Source organism: Muntiacus reevesi, chromosome 1 (assembly GCF_963930625.1).
Source record: "Muntiacus reevesi chromosome 1, mMunRee1.1, whole genome shotgun sequence".
Taxonomy (NCBI): Eukaryota; Metazoa; Chordata; class Mammalia; order Artiodactyla; family Cervidae; genus Muntiacus; species Muntiacus reevesi.
The window spans coordinates 25,887,823-25,905,038 of record NC_089249.1 but is presented as its reverse complement, the minus strand read 5'-3'; the positions used below and the strand labels follow the sequence as shown (position 1 = coordinate 25,905,038).

At 39.5% G+C, this 17,216-nt stretch overlaps 1 protein-coding gene across 1 annotated transcript in view; it reads left to right on the top strand.

The window, feature by feature from the left end:
- Positions 1 to 17,216, top strand: part of FAR2 (fatty acyl-CoA reductase 2) — a 171,637-nt gene that overhangs the window by 18,174 nt on the left and 136,247 nt on the right. The gene's annotated exons all lie outside the window — the stretch shown is intronic.

Below are 17,216 nucleotides of genomic sequence, written 5' to 3'. Positions count from 1 at the left end.
TAATTGACTCTTTTTTATTTCTTCTAGGTCTTTATTAAACATTTCTTGCATTTTCTCAATCTTTGTCTCCAGGCTATTTATCTGTAACTCCATTTTGTTTTCAAAATTTTGGATCATTTTTATTATCATTATTCTAAATTCTTTTTCAGGTAGATTCCATATCTCCTCCTCTTTTGTTTGACTTGGTGGGCATTTTTTGTGTTCTGTTACCTGTTGGGTATTTCTCTGCCTTTTCTTCTTGTTTAGATTGCTGTGTCTGGAGTGGGCTTTCTGTATTCTGGAGGTCTGTGGTTCCTTTTTATTGTGGAGGTTTTACCCAGTGGGTGGTGTTGGACGATTGGCTTGTCAAGATTTCCTGGTTTGGGAAGCTTGCGTTGGTATTCTGGTGTGTGAAACTAGATTTCCTCTCTCTGGAGTGCAATGGAGTGCCCAGTAATGAGTTTTTAGATGGTTCTATGTGTTAGGTGTGACCTTGGGCAGCCTGTATGTTGACGTTCAGGGCTATGTTCCTGCGTTGCTGGAGAATTTGCGTGGTATGTCTTTCTCTGAAACTTACTGGCTCTTAGGTGGTGGTTGGTTTCAGTGTAGCTATGGAGGCTTTTGGATGGTCTCTTATTACTTAATGTTTCGTGTAGTCAGGAGTTTTCTGGTGTTCTCAGGTTTTGGGCTTAAGTCTCCTGCCTCTGGATTTCAGTCTTATTCTTCCAGTAGTCTCATGACTTCTCCAACTATACAGCACTGATAATAAAACTTCTAGGTTAATGGTGAAAAGATTCTCCCCCATGAGGGACACCCAGAGAGGTTCACAGAGTTACATGAAGAAGAGGAGAGGGAGGAGGGAGATAGAGATGAGCAGGAGGAGAAAAGGGGGGACTCAAGAGGAGAGACACAGATCTACACAGTTGTCTGTTCCCAGAGTGTTTTCCGTAGCCCAGATACCCACAAAGATTCACAGAATTGGATTGGGAAGAGGAGGGGAAAGGAGGAAATAGAGGTGTTCTGAGGTAGAAAACTGAGAGTCAAGATTGGGAGAGAGTAATAAACACACTCCTGAATAAAAATGTGAACTGAATATTGGATTCTTAAATGTCCACAATTTATATCATATACTGAAAAATAAAGGTTAAAAATCTAGAGTAGAGGTTAGACTCTTAAAAATACAATATTAAAAACAAAAACTGAAACATACAAAAAAATTTTAGAAATATATATGAATTTCGGTTTAAAAATAGGGCTTCTCTCTTTCTCTTTTTTTTTCTTTTTTTTTCTTTTTTTTTTGCCCGGTTATAGTGTAATGAAAGTGAAAATGAAGAAGTAGTAGAGGAGTAATAGAGGACTTTAAAAGAAATAAGAGAAAAAGAAAAATAGAAAAAAGAAGAGAAAAAGGAAAAAAAAAAGAAGAAAAAAAAATTTTTCCTAATTAAAAAAATCGTAAAAGTCTATGAAAATGAAAGTTAAGGAGTAATTGGGGAGTAATAGGGAGTTTTAAAAGAAAATAAAAGAGAAAAATGAAAAAAAATTCTTTTAATTAAAAAAAAATAAAAGTAAAAATGTATCTTGGAATTTCTCTGGAGTGTAGCAGTCAGTGTGGGTTCAGTTCATTTTCAGATAGCTCCTCATTCCAGCTTACACTTCTCGATATCTACAGGCCCCTTCTAGTGTAGTCGGTGTTTTCTACAGGGATTTTAATCTGTTGCTCGGGTCCCTTCTGGAGCGGTTCCCTTTGTTTATTTGGCTTCTGTTTGCTGGGCTCTTAAGTTCCTAATTTCTGCCCTGACACAGGAGGGCAGAGGTGGTCTTTATTCAGGTAGCTAGTTCCGTCGCGCTGCGGGGAGGGTCTGGCGCTGTTTTCTCCGTCTACGCTGCTCAGACTCCCGGGTGCTCTATATGGAACGTGCCCTGCGCTGCGCGCGGTTCCAGCCCTCAGATGTTCCACAAAAGCGCGGACTTGGCTGTGCCTGCGTTTTGTGCCTTCCCCGTCCGAGAGGCTCAGGTAGCCAGGAGCTTGATGGGCGCGCTCTCCCTGGGTGCAGCGCGCCTTCTCCCCTTGGCGGTTCCAGCCTCACTTTCTGCCGGCGCCAGTCGAGTGCGTGTGCCTTCTCCCCTCCACGTCCCCAGCCCCAGTCCCCACCCACGCAAGTCGGATGCCTGCGCCCTGTGTCTCACCAGGACCCTCCCGGCAGATGTCGACCATCCAGAATCTCAGGAGGTCTTTGGTTAGAAACTGGAGGCTTGGTTGTAGTGTGGTAGGGGATACGGTCCTTGGGGCCAAGCCTGCCCCTTTCACCTCCCCCATGCCTTCCTGCCTCTGGCAGGGCTAGGCCTGTCCGCAGCCTGCGAGCTCTTCACTGGACTTGCTCAGACCCTTTGTTCTGCAAACGGCCGGCAGTGTGTTTGGGCCGGTTAATTTTCTCTCTCTCTCTTGCTATCCCACAGTTTAAGTTGGTAACTCACAAAAGCTCCCTCCGATTGTCCTCAGGGCCCTCAGGCCCGGTCCTTACCCTAAGCAATGCCGCCCACTCCTCTCCGTTCCGCCCCCACTTGCCGGTGGCGGATGTGGGCGTCTGGGGTACTTTTCTGCTGGGAGTTGCTTTTAGGCTCGTAATCTGTGGGTTTTATTTATTCTTCCCCTCCCAGTCAGGTTGCCCTCCGAGATTCAAAAACTTCCCCCAGACCCGCCAGTGCAAGGGTTTCCTGGTGTTTGGAAACCTTCTCTATTAAGACTCCCTTCCCGGGACGGATCTCCGCCCTTAGCTCTTTTGTCTCTCTTTTTATCTTTTATATTTTGTCCTACCTACTTTCGAAGACAATGGGCTGCTTTTCTGGGTGCCTGATGACCCCAGCTAGCGATCAGAAGTTGTTTTGTGAAGTTTGTTCTGCGTTCAATTGTTCTTTTGATGAATTTGTAGGGGAGAAAGTGGTCTCCCCGTCCTATTCCTCCACCATCTTGGCTCCTCCGCCCAGATATCTTTTCTTGAGAGGTGCCCAAGTTTTTGCCCATTTGTTTATCAGGTTTATTATTTATTGGGAAATTTTTCATTATTTGTACATATACTTTACCTATCTTGGATGCAATTCCTTTATTAGATGTATGTAATTTGAATACCTTCTTCCGATCTGTCACTTGTTTCTTTACACTCTGATTAAAGCTTTACTGAGCAAGGCTTTGCCCAGCGGAGCAAAACCCAGTTTTCACCACCCAGTCCCTCCCATCAGGAAGCTTACAGAAGCCTCTTAGCCTTGTCCACTTGAGAGCAGATTGAAGAAGCAAGAAGAACCACAATCCCACAGCTAGAACAAAAACCACAGTAGAGAAAGTTAATCAGGATGAAAAAGCAGAGAGTTATGTCCCAGATGAAGGGACAATATAAAACCCCAGAAAAACAAAGAAATGAAGTGGAGATAGGCACCTTTCAGAAAATGAACTCAGAATAATGATAGTGAAGATGATCCAGGATGTCAGAAACTGAATGGAGAAGATGCAAGAAATGTTTACCAAAGACCTAGGAGAAATAAAGAACAAACAAACAGAGATACTAGAAAACAAACAATATACTAGAAGGAATCAATAGCAGCATAACTGAGGCAGAAGAATAGATAAGTGACCTGGAGGACAGAATGGTGGAAATCACTGCCTCAGAACAGTATATAGAAGAAAAAAAAAAAAAGACAGCCTAAGAGACCTCTGGAACAACATTAAATGCACCAACACTCATATGATAGGGGTCCCAGAAGGAGAAGAGAGAGAGAACCTGAGAAAATATTTGAAAGCATGATATCTGGAAACTTCCCTAACATGGAAAGGAAATTGTCAACCAAGTCTAGGAAGTGCAGAGAGTCACAAGGAGGATAAACCAAAGGAGGAACACACCAAGACCCATAGTAATCAAACTGACAAAAATTAAAGACAAAGATTAGTATTAAAAGCAACAAGAGAAAAGCAACAGATAATATATAAGGGAACTCCCATCAGGTTATCAGCTGATTTCTCAATAGAACCTCTACAAGTCAGAAGGGAATGGCGTGATATATTTAATGTGATGAAAGGGAAGAACCTACAACCAAGAATACTCTACCAGCAACACTCATTCAGATTTGATAGAGATATCAAAAGCTTTCCAGACAAGCAAACATTGAGAGAATTCAGTGCCACCAAACCAGCTTTACAGCAAATGCTAAAGGAACTTCTCTAGGTAGGAAACACAAGAAAAGGAAAAGATCCATACAAAATAAGCCCCAAAGAATTAAGAAAGTGGTTATAGAATCATACATATCAATAATTACATTAAATGTTAATGGATTCAATGCGCCAACTGGCTGGGCAGGGAAAACATGTACATGTATGCATTTCCATCTACTGCATCACTCAGCTTAACCCCCAAATTGTATGTAAGTGTTTCATATTGTTAGGTTAATAATGTTCTCATTATGGCTTTATTTTTTGTCTGGCTACTGACTGTGAAAACTGATAAACATCTTTTACTATTGTGACCATGTAACTATTATTCACTTAATGCTGTTGTATCATGATTGGTTAATGGAAAAATAATAGAATTCTGTATCTCCAAAATTACAATAATAGAAAAACTTGTAATCACTTTTTAAAATCCAGATGCATATCAGAATTATCTTCAAAGTTTTTGAAAAATACAAATGCCCGGGTATTGCTATTTTTTCTCTAGAGCTCCAGATATGTTTCTAATGAGCAGCCATGTTTAAGAATAACTGGACTATATGATGATCTTTTACTTTTGTGTAGTTTGTTTCAGTTTTTCTATTTCATATTCAGTGCCCCCAGTTCATTTGGTGTATATTTTCCAATTTCATCATCTCTATTTTTTTTAATGTTCTTTCTCAAGCCTTTATCAAGCATGGTAGAAAAGCTTTGTGTGTGTATGTGCATGTGGGTGTGTGTGTGTGTGTGTGTGTGTGTGTGTGTATTATGTATAATATATATATTTTAGAAATCTTATGAATTTTTGCTTAAGAAATTTATGACATTTTGATTTACTTGTTTGACTTAGTATGGATAGAAAGCTAGATTTCTTATTTTTTAAAAAATAGATATGCAACAAGCAGCAAAGGTTTACTGTATAGCACCAGAAACTATAGTCAATATCTTGCAATAACCAATAGTGCAATAATCTGAAATATAATATGTGTGTGTATGTATAAGGGAATCACCTTGCTGTGCACCTGAAATGTTGTAAGTCAACTACACGTCAATAGAATGTATATATTAAGAAAAAATAAGTCAAAGTATAAAATTTAAAACAAATTTGGGCCCTAGATATGGTGACTATGGATGAAGAAAATTGCTGTCTTAATAGTATGATGAATTCATCGTCAAACATGGGGAACAACAATCAAAAGGCTTATCTTTGGTTTTTAAGGAAGATAAACAAAGGGTTTATGAGCCTCCATGGCACCTATACACTAATGTCTCACTAGTTTCCCCAGTTCACTTCCATGTGGAAGATAGATGAAATAAGGAGAAATCAAAGATAGAGAGATTTAGTTGGCCTGTCATTCTTTCATGAATTCAGTCAACATTTTTAAGTTGTTTGCAAACCAGTAGACAAAACAGACAAATAAATAGCCAATCCCATATAAGCTGATGTTTCCTGGGGGCTCAGAGACTTTGGCAGATAAACGACTTTCAACTGTGAGGCAACAATTGGGAACCGCTTCCCAACTGAATTCCCAAAAGAAGTCAGTCTGTGCTTTGGACAGGACAAAGGGCATACGATTGGGTGAAGTGGGCATGGCCTCTGGCACTAGTCTACAAACTATGTGAACTAGGGTAAATCACTTTAATTTTTCTGTGTCTTGGTTTCCTGCTTGTAAAATGAGGTTTATAATAGTAAGTATTGTTAAATTGTTGTGCTGACTCATGAGGTAATATAGGTAAACCATTTAGAAGAGTGATTGGCCCAATGAGTTGAGCTATTGTCATGTGGGAGAGTTAGAGAGTTAAATGGGCCCTGCAGAGAAGCACAGAGGTATTATCTATAGTAGTGGCCCCCAACTTTTCTGGCAAAAGGGACCAGCTTTGTGGAAGATAATTTTTCCCCAGACTGGGGATATGGGATGGTTTCAGGATGATTCATGCACATTACATTCATTGTGCACTTTAACTCTATTATTATTGAGGTGTGTTCAGTTACTCAGTCATTTCCAACTCTTTGCAACACCATGGACTGTAGCCTGCCAGGCTCCTCTCTCCATGGATTTTTCAGGCCATAATACTAGAGCGAGTTGCCATTTCCTTCTCCAGGGGGATCCAGGTGCGTCTCTTGCACCTCCTGCGTCACAGGCAGATTCTTTACCACTGAGCCATCGAGGAAGCCAACTCATTTCTTGTGCACTTTAATTCTATTATTACATTGTGATATGTAATGAAATAATTATATGACTCACCATAATGCAAAATCAGATCATCAGGCACTCAAGTCTCATAAGAAGCATGCAACCTAGACCCCTTACATGTGCAGTTCACAGTACGGTTTGTGCTCCTGTGAGAGTGATCTGACGAGGTAGAACTCAGGCAGTAATGTGTGTGATGGGGAGCAGTTGTAAGTACAGATGGAGCTTTTCTTGCTTGCCTTCCCCTCACCTCTGCTGTGCAGCCCAATTTCTAACAGACCATGGATGGTTGCCAGTCCATTACTGGGGGGTTGGGGACCCCTGATCTATAACATATGAGTCCAGTGTGAGAAGAGAGGGGAGAGAAGAGCAGACCAGGGCTCAGGAGTCTAAACTATTGTCCTGATTCTGCCCCCTGCTCACTCAGTGACTGTCTGTACTAGAAAATGACTGGATTATCTCCAAGTTTCTCCCAGCTCTCAAGCCCTGGGGTTCTGTGGCTCTTTCTGAGGTAGGCTTAATAAATATCATTTGGGTTCTGGTTTCTTGTTATCATTCAGTTGCTCAGTCATGTCTGACTCTTTGCGGCCCCATGGACTACAGCATGCCAGGCTTCCCAGTCCTCCACTACCTTCCAGATTCTGCTCAAACTCATCTCATATCCCTTGAGTCCGTGATGCCATCCAACCACCTCATCCTCTGTCACCCCCTTCTCCTCCTGCCCTCAATCTTGCCCAGCATTGGGGTCTTTTCCAATGAGTCAACTCTTCGCATCAGGTGGGCAAAGTATTAGAGCTTTAGCTTAAGCACCAGTTCTTCCAATGAATATTCAGGGTTGATTTCCTTTAGGATTGACTGATTTGATCTCCTTGATGTTCAGAGGACTCTTAAGAGTCTTTTCCAGCACCACAGTTCAAAAGCAGCAATTCTTTGGCACTCTGCCTTCTTTATGATCCAGCTCTTATATCTGTATATGACCACTGGAAAACCATAGCTTTGACTATATGAGTCTTTGTTGGCAACGTGATGTCTTTTCCTTTTTTATACTGTCTAGATTTATCATAGATTTTCTTCTAAGGAGCCCATGTCTTCATTTCATGGCTGCAGTCACCTGTGGTAAAGAAATTAAAAAAAGAAAGAAAATTCTGTTATGAGATTTCCAGTTGAGTGACTAGGTGAGCACTGATTAATTTCAAAAGAAATAGCAAGGCATGAAGAGACTGGTGTATGGAGACTGGGGACGATGTAGCACAGATTCATGGATAGAATTTTTAGGTTGAAAGAAACCATTTCTATCATTTTAATTCAGGGTGGTGGAGAGGCAGTGTGTTTGGGTGGCTCACAATGATTATAGAAACAGAAGCTCAGTGATTAGGGCCCAGGCTTGACTCTTTCTGGAAAGTTACTTAACTGTTCTGTTTCTTCGCCTGTAAAGTGCAGATAAAATTCAGGCTGAACTGTGCACAATGGCCATTTTGTAGGTCACAGTAGTTGACTGTTGGCAATTTCACATGTTTCAACCTAGTAATAGACACTAGTAAAGAATCCACCTGCCAATGAAGGAGACATATGAGGTTCAGTTTTAACCCCTGGATCAGGAAGATCCCCTGGAGCAGGAAATGGCAACCCACTCCAGTATTCTTCCCTGGGAAATCCCATGGACAGAGGAGCCTGGCAGGCCACAGTCCATCGAGCCACCAAGAGTTGGACATGACTGAGTGACTGAGCTCTCATACACAGAGAAATAAAAATCTAGCAATCTAAAGGCAGCGGTTGATACATGATAAAGTGACATAGAAATAGTTCCCTCATTATTAAGCCTATTTTACTTGTTTGGAATTTACTGCACCAGGTTTTATTTGGTGAGAACAACAGGCATTGCATAATGCATCTATTTAAGCCTCTTTCCCTTCCTTAGATATAGGCAGGCATGAGGCCTTGGTTAAGCAATTAGTCTGTTAAAGTACCACTGTATTTACTTTCAGGATGGCGGCCACTACATTTTGTTTGTTTCTTGTCCTTTCATCTAGACAACATATAACTACTCCAAAGGGAAATTTAATATCAAAGTTCCTGGGTTGAAAATAGCTTTCTCTACCTCTTTTCCTCAAACCACCCACTCCCTCCCCATCCCAGCCATTGGCATCCTCAGGCATAGTTTCTACCTCCCTCAGAGTGTAATGCCACCCATCATCTGAGGACCCTCAACATTACAGTCACAAGACTGGTCCTCAGGGAGGTGAAAGGAGCAGGGGATTCTAAGAATGGCCCTGCATGGAGGCCCAAAGGAGGAGCTAACTGAAGAATACTAGAGAAATAACAAAGACAGAACATTTTCTTTTTGAAAAGGAAGAAGAAAATATGTCCTGAGTAAAAACAGTATACCAGCTACAGTTCCTTACAAAACTGTTTATTAGTCATTGCCTGGCATCACTTGTATATTAACCATGATTCATGGGGTTGGATTGATATAAGTCCTGCCTTCTGATTTGTCTTACTTTCTTTCTGGTGTGTTTTGAAGAACTCTACATGTGGGTAAATTTACCAAGCATTTTCTCTTTGTCCTAGATTTTTATGTCTTGTTTAAAGAGATCCTTCCCTATCTGTTTTGCTTTTTAAGTAATCAGTTTGTAAACTTCTTCCTCAGTGACACTGTGATTTCAGACTCAACGTTTAGTCAGTTCAGTTCAGTCACTCAGTCATGTCCGACTCTGTTACCCCATGGACTGCTGCATGCCAGGCTTCCCTGTCCATCACCAACTACTAGAGCTCGCTCAAACTCATGTCCCTAGACCCGGTGGTGTCATCCAACTGTCTCATCCTCTGTTGTCCCCCTCTCCTCCAGCCTTCAATCTTCCCCAGCATCAGGGTCTTTTCCAAGGGGTCAGTTCTTTCCATCACGAGTCCAGATAATATTGGAACTTCAGCTTCAGTGTCAATCCTTCCAATGAATATTCAGGACTGACTTCCTTTAGGATTGACTGGTTTGATATCCTTGCAATTCAAGGGATGCTCAAGACTTTTCCAACACCACAGTTCAAAAAAATCAATTCTTTGGCACTCAGATTTCTTTATGCTCTAACTGTCACATTCATGTAGTAGTTCAGTTCAGTCGCTCAGTCGTGTCTGACTCTCTGCGACCCCATGGTCTGCAACCTTGACGGACTCCTTTCCCAGTATGGAACCAGTCTGTTGTTCCATGTCCAGTTCTAACTGTTACTTCCTGACCTGCATACAGATTTCTCTGGAGGCAGGTAAGGTGGTTGGGTATTCCCATCTCTTGAAGAATTTTCCACACTTTGTTGTGATTCAAATAGTCAAAGGCTTTATTTTAGTCAATAAAACAGAAATAGATGTTTTTCTGGAACTCTCTTGCTTTTTCAATGATCCAGCAGATGTTGGCAATTTGATCTCTGGTTCCTCTGCCTTTTCTAAAACCAGCTTGAACATCTGGAAGTTCACAGTTCATGTACTGTTGAAGCCTGGCTTGGAGAATTTTGAGCATTACTTTGCTAGCGTGTGAGATGAGTGCAATTGTGCAGTAGTTTGAGCATTCTTAAGCATTGCCTTTTTTGGGGGGGAGGTGGAATAAACACTGACATTTTCCAGTCCTGTGGCCACTGCTGAGTTTTCCGAATTTGTTGGCATATTCAATGTAGCATTTTCATAGCATCATCTTTTAGGATTTGAAATAGCTCAGCTGGAATTCCATCACCTCCACTAGCTTTGTTTGTAGTGTAAGTACAAGTAAGGCCCACTTGACTTTTGCATTCCAGGATGTCTGGTTTTAGGTGAGTGATCACACTATCATGATTATCTGGGTCATGAAGATATTTTGCTTAGTTCTTCTCTGTATTCTTGCCACCTCTTCTTGATATATCTGATTCTGTTAGTTCCACACCATTTCTATCCATTATTGTGCCCATCTTTGCATAAAATGTTCCCTTGGCATATCTAATTTTCTTAAAGTGATTTCAAGTCTTTCCCATTCTATTGTTTTCCTCTATTTCTTTACATTGATCACTGAGGAAGACTTTTTTTTCTCCTTGCTATTCTTTGGAACTCTGCATTCAGATGGGTATATCTTTCATTTTCTCTTTTGCCTTTTGCTTCTCTTCTTTCCTCAGCTATTTGTAAGGCCTCCTCAGACAACCATTTTGCCTTTTTGCATTTCTTTTTCTTGGTGATCATGTCAATCATTGCCTCCTATACAATGTCATGGACCTCCATCCATAGTTCTTCATGCACTCAAATTTGTCTGACTCAAGGTTACAATTAGTCTGTTTCCTCCTATTGGTGTCAATACAATGATACAGTTCACACAAAGGAAAGAAATACTCCAAGAGTGAATTGCATGCTAATAAATCATGGCTGATTAAAATCACTTTTATTTTACTGAATGTTTAACAAGTTAAGGTACTATGCAAGGCACTTTATAAAGCCCATATCCAGTCAATCATGGAGGTTACACATTTTGCAGATGAGGAAATTAAGATCTACAAAGTTTAAAATACAGTCATTAGGCAAGCATTAACACAAGAATACAGTTATTGTTGAAGCATAATCATTTAAGAGAGACAATTCCAACTCAAAAATCTATTTTGAGAGAAAGTAAAAAGAAGCCTTTGTTATTAAAACAGTCATGGTTTAGATATAGTAGATATTTGTGTTGATAGTAGCATCCTACTTTCCTGAAAATAAGTGCAAAATTATTCTATATTCATTTTTGATGAACAGTGTCTAAGGCACAGAATTGTGGGTTTGTCTTCACTACCAAGAAACAGTTTGGAAAATAATTGTATCAACAGGTAAATATGTGAAGTCTCAGAAAGGAAATTGACTGTTGAAGATAGAATCACCTTGCAAATTCAATACCTTTGAGCCTTTAAAGTTCTAATATTCTGGTATGTGGTGGCTAAGAAAAAATACAGGACAGAGAGATATCGGGTATGCATGTATCCTAGATGTTATTATATAGGGAAAGTAGGAAGCACATGAACACCTGGTAAAGAGTTTTTTTGTTTGTTTTTTGCTTTTTTTTTTCTTGTTACATTTGGGAGTTAGAAAACTTCACTTTATTTTATCCAAATTAAAAATAAACCTTGGCTTTAGCCAAATCACTCACTGTCTTCAATTTTCATATCCATGGATAATTGTATCTACTATTTACCTCCTGGGATTGTGGTGAGAAAATACTGAAATGTGCCTATGAAATGTTTTAAGAACTGTTAAGATAAAGTGTAAGATATTACAAGAGTTGCTAAAATTTTAATAGTAAGTAGTATTGATAGCATATGAGGCATAATTTTGTATGCATGTGGATAGATTCTAATATCCATGTCTATATATAATTTTGTACACAAATAGTAATAATAACACTTTTAATTTAAATTACATTTTATTTTAAAAAAATAAATAAATAAATTACATTTTATAACCCATGAAGGATTTTTCCATTGTTTCACATCAGCCTCCCATGTGAGTTGGGCCAAGTGTCATCCTGCCTTTCCATGTTGCTCATGCAGGTGTCTGTTTTCTCCCCAAAGGCAAACCTCTCCTCTTGTGCAATTTCTGCAACTTCTGCCAGTCCTTGTTGCCATTACTTTTCACCTCCAGATCATTCTCCAATATCTGTCAGACACGCAGCTCACAAATATCCATTCCTTTAAAACTTCTGCCAACTTTCATATCAAACACTAAATAAAGCACCCTGTTTTTCGAAACCTACTTCCAAGGCTAATCCTTGAGCTTTCATGTTGCTCCAGACTGCTGTATCTGAAATCTCTAAATCTAACAGTTCACACTGGGACAGTGACATTCTTTATTCCACCTTTCTCATTTTCTTTCTCACACCAGAGCTACTGTTCCAATTTGGCAGGACCGCCAGTCATTTGCCTCCTTTCTGCCCATCTCCCCACCCCCCCCAACCCTCCACCCCCACCCCACCGCCGGCCCCGGCCCCATACACACACATGCACGCACACATACACTTTCTCCTACTCATCGTGAGCTTCCTCCTGGTTTCACATCCTTCTCTGAGCACCAGGTCCATTACTTTACCCATCTCCCACCTGCTGACCTTTTCTATTTGTTTCCTCCAAATCCATTGTTTTTACCCCCAAAGCTGCATTTTGCCAACAATCTATTTTTCCTGCTCCAACTGCAGGCACTCAGGTATTGCTGCAGAAAACCAAGTAAGTATTTGTATGAAGTGGGATAGTACAAATCTATCTTTAACCTCTGCTTGACACTCTGAAGCTTCAGCTTCTTCACTGGTTTCTGGTCTGTTTTCTTTCTTACCTAGAGCAATGGTTATGAATATTTATCCCTTCCCAAGAGCACTTTCCCTTAGCTCTTTAATTGGAAAAATATGATCTTGACCTATACTCCTTAGAGGAAAAACAGAAGTAACCAAAGATCTCGCTCAGGTTCTGTTCCGACCTACATTTATCTGCCTCCCCTCTCCCATACCTCTTTCCCTCCTTTTCAGAGGATGAAGTGACCTTGCTATGTTCAGTGTTGATCACGCAATCTTTTCTACTAATTTTACGCCCTCCCAGCTTCTCTAAAACCTCACCTACATTTTTCATTCTCTCTCTTTTCTGTCTAATTCCTCTCAGATTCTGCATATGCTCAAACATCCCCTGTCACCAATAAATGAACTTTCCCCACTCTTCCTTACTTGTATGTTCTTCTATTCTGTTGCTACTTTGTCACCTACGTTACTTTTCTTTCTTTTCCTATTCACTTTCTCCCAGAGGTAATTTTCACTTCCCATTCTAATTAAATGAACTGTCCAGAGTTGTCATATAAATACTATGATCAAAGACAGTTCATGCATTATTCCGACACAATTTGATGCTTTATTTAGTCACTTTTTTCTCCTATGTTGACATTTTACCTTACTCAATAAAGATGCCTTCTTTGGATGAGTATGTGAATGTAACTTGCTACTTTGACCAATGGCTGGGGATGGTATCTGGGGACCAAATGTAAGACCTCAGGTAGGAAATGATAACTTTAAAGATAGTGATGGGAATTATGGGGAAATAAAGATCCCTCATTATCAGTTATTGATATAACATTCTTAGGGAAATGGTGCATCAAAGATAAAAAGTGTAGTCAAAGTAAATGTGCATATCCTCATCAATGAATTATAAATAGGTTTTATACTCAAAGTTCCAGAAAGTACCAGAGGGTGAGTTTGTGATAATGTGTCACTTCAAAGTAAACGCAGATGTCAGGGGAAGTCTTCTCTGTATGGTTTATCCTGGCTTGAAACCAGAGACCAATTGGGAGTTGTTGAACTTTGGTTCTTTCTCCATAAAAGAAGAGATTGTGTAATTAGATAAACCTGCCTCTGTTGACAGAAATTACTAAGATTTATGATGCTGTGAGGGAGTATAGGGAACCTTTTACTGTTAGCAAGTGTCAAGTTACCCCAATGATGTTCCTGGTCAACTCATTTCTGGGAGTAGGGAATGGTATGTTTGCTAATTGATGAGGACCCTTAGGGATACTAAATTTGTGCATGTCTAGATGCTACAGAAGCTGATTCCAGAAGACCAAGCTCAGAAAGAAATGAATAGAAAGTAATTCAATAATAATAACATAGTATTCCTCTTAGTATATATAATAATGTATATAATATGTTATATATAATATTCTTCCAATACTTTGGTTACCTGATGCAAAGAGCCGACTCATTGAAAAAGACCCTGATGCTGGGAAAGATTGAAGGCAAAAGGAGAAGAGGGCAGCAGGGGATGAGATGGTCAGATATTATCACTGACTCAGTGGACGTGAATCTAAGCAAACTCCAGGAGACAGTGAAGGACAGGGAAGTGTGTCGTGCTGCCGTGCACTGGGTTGCAAAGGGTTGGACATGACTTAGAAACTGGACAACAGCAAAATTCCTCTTATAAAAATGGTGGAGTAAAAAATTGAAAACTAAAACAAAATACCAAAATTAATATGATGAGTAAAAGCTAGATGACTTCAGTTTGTGAAATTTAAAGGATAGTAAATTTAAATATTATACTCCTTTAGTTTTATAAAATTATATACATGTTGCTTATGTTTTCAAAAGCAATAACTGTAGGCCATTTTTATGATCTTCATTATCAAATTTAATTTTAAACTCCCCAGATTGTTCTTTCGCCATATGAAAATTTTGGGAAAATGTCTACCAACTTTGTTAAAGTGAAGATTTAATTCCTAATAGATTGTGGTGGTGATTTAGTCTCTAAGTTGTGTCTGACTCTTGTGACCCCATGGACTATACCTCACCAGGCTCCTCTGTTCATGGGGTTTCCCAGGCGAGAATGCTGGAATGGGTTGCCATTTCCTTCTCCAGAGAATCTGTGCCACTCAGGGATCAAAACCACATCTCCTGCATTGCAAGTTGCCTCCTGCACTGCAGGTGGATTCTTTACCACTGAACTACCAGGGCTGTTTATTTTTCAATAATTGCAAAAGTGATAAATGACAATTGCTAATAAATAAATCAAGGTGTGCATTTTTTTTTTTCTCAGCCAGTTTGCTAACTTGTGTGCATCATCTCACTGGGGCCATTGGCCTGCGGCTAAACACTCTGATATACCGGTTATCGGAATTCTAGCTATGTTTGTGTAAGAACAACAAAACCAGACAGTTAATTTGCCAATGGCAAAGACAACATTTTGAATATTTTTATTTAGTTTGCATTACTTTCTTTTACATAGAAAAGAAAAGGTAATTTCAGAAAAAAAAATTTAATGAAAATGAAGTATAGATAAAGCAATTCAAAGATCTAGAGGAAAATGAAATAGGAACTATAGCTAAAACTATCACAACATTAACAATTGTTATAATTGAACAGAAAATCTGAAATATATAATCACAAAGCTGAGGAAATGATGCTACAAATGTTATGTATACAAAATACAGATGTTCGGCCCTTGCCCTCAATTATAAATGGTCATGTGTAATCATTTAGGCTGTTTTGATTCTGCCTTAACCACTCCAGGTTCACTTAGGCTTTTACCTATGTCAATGCACGGAAAATGGCAAAAGGGAAGTTTTACATAACTCAATCAAATACTTTTTCAGAGAAGTAATAGTTTTGGTTGTGGAAAGAGCAGAAACTGTACGTTAAATTATTCTTTAACTGATGACTAGTGAATTGTACTTAACCATGTTATGCTCCTATCATTCATCAACTTACTTAAGCAAGATGAACCTACACATAGGGCTTACTTCATAAAATGAAGCAATGGTGAACCTTATTGAGAGCCAATGTGCAATCAATTGAAAATAACCCAAGCTAAAAGGATTTATGGGTTTATGAGGACATTTATGTTTGGTGTAACAGTGAATGAAGTCAGAGCATTTAGAGGTAAAGTTTGACTGCCTTCATTGGGCACTTAGACCTTCAGATACTTGATGCAAATTTCATCAGTCTTATTTTCGCCCTTCTTTTTTTTTGGGGGGCGGGTGTGTGCTTTGAGTCCACGGTAATAATACAGATGGAGATGAGTTGCATAAATTTCAAGAAATTCGCAGAAGAAATAACAGAGATAGCTGGGGATGTGGTCCAGGTTAGAGATTCCTTTCTGCTTCTGTTTATGTTTTACTAGAGAGTCTTACTGTACAAAGGCTTCTGTGGAGAAACATGGATGGGAGAATGATGCCACTGAGAACTAGGCCAGGGATCCTCTTAACTTCATGGTGGCATCTTTTCAGACACAAACTGGGATAGAATCAATTTTTTTCTGTGACTCTTATAGGAAGGGCTATTCTAGGGTTTTCTCCTACAGTTGGATAAATAGCAAAGTATTTGAAAATGATGAAAATGGAGATTGGGTTGAAAAAAGCATTGAAATGGCATTACTATGACACAGTAGCTGACATAGCATCAAATTCACACACTCATAGATCTCAGTGCTGGACAAAACCTCAAGTGGGCACTTGCTCTGGATTTTGGAAGGTATAATTATGCTCACTTTGTAGCTCTGTTGCAGAATTTCCCCCAGATTATGTGTAATCATTAACTTTATTGTTAAATAGCAATTGTAATGTAAGTCAGAAGAATTCAACAACCATATTTCTGCCCAGGAAACCAATTGCCTTTATGAATAAAAACCATGCAAGAAGAAGTAAGGAAAATTGAGTTTATCTATACTGCTGATGCAAAGGGGATGTGTGGCAATGCAAGAGCAGTGGTTAATCTGCATGTTGCCTCCAAATTTCAAGTGCTGTCCATGACATCTATGAGACACATTGCTCATGGTCTGCAACATGGAGGCTAAACTAATGTTTTTTATTTGGTGATCAGTATAAAATTAATGACCCTTAGAAACAGTGGCCTAAGTCTGTCCTAATAATTATAACAATAAAAATAGCTATAAAAATAATTCTCAATAACATTAATTTCCAATTCTGTCACTCTTTTTTTGTTCTTAAAGTGTATCAGGAATTCTCCTCCTCCCCTCCCTTCCCTCCTCTCTTCCTTCTTCCTTTTCTCCCTTTCCTCCTCTTTCTATTTTAAAAAAAAATAGGGACTATTGTTCAGACATGTCCGACTCTTTGTGACCCCAGGGACTGCAATATGCCAGGCTTTGCTTTCCCTCATCATCTCCCTGAGTTTGCCCAAGTTTATGTCCATTGCATCAGTAATGCCATCCAACCATCTCATTCTCCGTTGCCCCTTTCTCCTCCTGCCATCAATCTTTCTCATCATCAGAGTCTTTTCCAATGAGCTGGCTATTCACATCAAGTGGCCAAAGTATTGGAATTTCAGCTTCAGCATTAGTATTCATGCTTCCAATGAGTATTCAGGGTTGGTTTCCTTTAAGATTGACTCATTTGAT